The following is a 3,295-nucleotide window of genomic DNA, read 5'->3' as shown; positions in this document are numbered from 1 at the left end:
GTGGCATCCTCCAACATGCTGTCGGCCACTCCCCACTGCTGACTGAGTAAGAAGTCTTACAACACCAGGTTAAAGTCCAACAGGTTTGTTTCAAACGCGAGCTTTCGGAGCACTGCATTCAGGTGAATGATTCACCTGAGGAAGGAGCAGTGCTCCGAAAGCTCGTGTTTGAAACAAACCTGTTGGACTTTAACCTGGTGTTGTAAGACTTCTTACTGTGCTCAGTCCAACGCCGGCATCTCCACATCATGACTGCTGACTGAAGTCGATTGTAGTTGTGGGTCTTTATACTGGACAGCCTGGAGGGACAGACTTTACAGTGTCACATTGGGAGCAAAGAGATGCAGGGAACATCTGATCTCTGCTGGCTTTATTTTAGTTTAATAATAGTTCCTTTGCACAAAAACAAAGCACAATACAAACCAATAGACAATGAAGTTACCAACATTCCACCTTTTTAGCGGAGACCAACCGGAGTGATATGCATCATTGTAAATACACAAGGGGTTAATGTAAATACACTACAACTAAGTAAACACTAGAGGGAGCACCAGAGACATCATGGCATGCAGACATACAGCTAATGAACACATAGAATAGGACACGACCAATGGGCAGTCAAGACACCCAGAGGTGACACTACCACAGGGGGGAATCACACAACCCATATATAAGGACAGGGTACACATGCTCTGTCGCTTTCCACAGGCAACACTTAAGAGAGTAGGACAGGGGCAGATCAGAAGCATCACACCCACCACGTGGCTTAGAGCAGACTGGTTAGTTAGACTGAGTTACTACAGCAAGATTAACAGGAGAGTCGAACTCATAGAGAACTGTGTTAATGGTTCAATAAATCACATTGAACTGACTTCAAAGTCTGGAGTATCTTTTGGTCAAAGCTGCATCGAGTTGCAGCCTGTGTTATCCCAAAGTACATAACACAACACAGAGAACAAAGCAGCGAGCATCACACAGCGTCCGTGATAGCCGTGACCTCTGCTGGGAGTAGAGGTACCATTAAACATTTAAACCAATGAAAGGATCTTCAAATAGAGTCCTACATTATTGTGGAGCATAAATCCTGCAGTAATGATGTAAAATCTTGTTTTGGAATGTTACATATTTTAGTATTACTGCCTAGGGAATTCATTTAAATATGTCTAATTTTACAGCACTGTACAACATCACATTTCATACAGATATGGGCTTGCTTTGTTTGACAAAAAGACCTAAGTTTTCTCATAAGGCGTAATCAGTCAAACATCTCTGAGAAGTCACTGACATTTTAAACAAACCTTATCTGTAATTAAGACATGTATCATAATAATTATAGATGGACCTGTGGCACAGTTGGCAGCGTCTGCCTCTCAGTCAAAAGTTCTGGGTTGGAATCCCACCCCAGGACTCTATGGCCATGTTTGTAATGTGGCCAAAAATGTTACAACCAGCTCCAGGTGAGGATCCCCAAAAGTTGTTCATCTGGGTGAGACCCATAAATTTGGCACCATCCAGCTAGGATACCCCCAAAATGGGCAGCACTGTGGGTAGCACTGTTGCTTCACAGCTCCAGGGTCTCAGGTTCGATTCCCGGCTTGGGTCACTGTCTGTGCGGAGACAGTACGTTCTCCCTGTGTCTGCATGGGTTTCCTACATGGGCTGGTTTAGCACAGTGGGCTAAACAGCTGACTTGTAATGCAGAACAAGGCTAGCAGCGCGGGTTCAATTCCCGTACTGACCTCCCCGAACAGACGCCGGAATGTGGCGACTATGGGCTTTTCACGGTAACTTCATTGAAGCCTGCTTGTCACAATAAGCTATTATTAAATTACATGGTACTCCTGTTTCCTCCCACAAGTCCAGAAAGACATGCTATTAGGTAATTTGGACATTCTGAATTCTCCCTCTGTGTACCCGAACAAACACCGGAATATGGCGACTAAGGGCGTTTCACAGTAACTTCATTGCAGTGTTAATGTAAGCCTACTTGTGACAATAAATATTATTTAAAGAAAATCATACAATGCCAGGTAAGGAGAGATGATTGGCTTTATTCAGCTCAATCTTTACTGGCAGCAACAAAGTTTAATCTGACATGGTTGCCTTCCCCTTGGATACCTTTTCCAGATTCAATAGTTGTGTTTAAAAAAAGAATGTTTTGTTTTTCTAAATTTAGAGTACCCAATTTTTTTTCCCAATAAAGGGGCAATTTAGCGTGGCCAATTCACCTACCTTGCACATCTTTGGTTGTGGGATGAAACCCACACAGACACGGGGAAAATGTGCAAATTTCACACGGACAGTGTCCCGGGGCCAAACCTGGGACCTCGGCGCCGTGATGCAGCAATGCTAACCACTATGCCACCGTGCCACCCTAAAAGGGAGTGAATTTAACCAGATTTTCTTGAGTTAAGATAGAGTAATTTATCAACTTATTAAATTTATTAAAGGTAAGGACAAATGATAAAACAGAACAGTGATGACGATAGATGATGAGCATTGCAGTCGATGCAGTTTTATTTCAGTTGTTGACTTCAGCAGGCGAATAGTTGATTCTTTGGTTCAGGTGTTCTGTGAGAGATTTCAGTTCTTTTTCCAGCTGCAATCCTTCTACTGGTGAATCAACTTTCACCATCAGGAGAGGTTTTGACCTTGTTTGTTGGTTGGAAGTAGGGAAAAGGGGATTCTGGTGGAGGGGCTCCCTCGCTAGCAAGCTGCAGTTCGCTAGTGAATGGGAGCAAGATGGAGGAAGACCTGCAATTCAATGAACCTGTTTTGGCGGGTTTTGGTGTGCCTAGGAGGTATGGATGGTGGGGGGGGGGGGGGGGGGGGGGGGGGGGGGGGGGATAGTGGGGAATGAAGCAGTTTCAAAAGGAAGTGGGTAGGGGGGTTTCTGGGAAGGGGTGGCTGACAGTGGCTGGAGGTGAGAGGTGGGACCACCCTGTGGCTGTGGCCAGGCACCATCTTAGGAGGGCTTCAGGACATAGAATTTGGGGGGGATGGGAGCATCCCCCAGAAGGGGGATGGCTGAGAACAGGGTGGTGGGAGTGAGAGCCCCCTGATCCAGCTGGTGAGATGGAATATCCGAAGGTTGAGAGGCCCGGTGAAATGGGTGAGAGTTTTGCGCACTTAAAATTTAGACCAGGATGAGATCAGCCATGAGGCAGAGGAGACTCGATGGGCCAAATGACCTAATTCTGCTCCTGTATCTTATGAACTTATAAAGGGTTTGACGGCCAATGTGGTGCTGTTGCAGGAGACCCATTTATGAGTGATGGACCAGATGAGGCTGCGT

Source organism: Scyliorhinus canicula, chromosome 1 (genome assembly GCF_902713615.1).
Source record: "Scyliorhinus canicula chromosome 1, sScyCan1.1, whole genome shotgun sequence".
NCBI classification, from domain to species: Eukaryota; Metazoa; Chordata; class Chondrichthyes; order Carcharhiniformes; family Scyliorhinidae; genus Scyliorhinus; species Scyliorhinus canicula.
The sequence above is the reverse complement of the archived record's forward strand: the minus strand, read 5'-3'. Positions refer to the sequence as shown.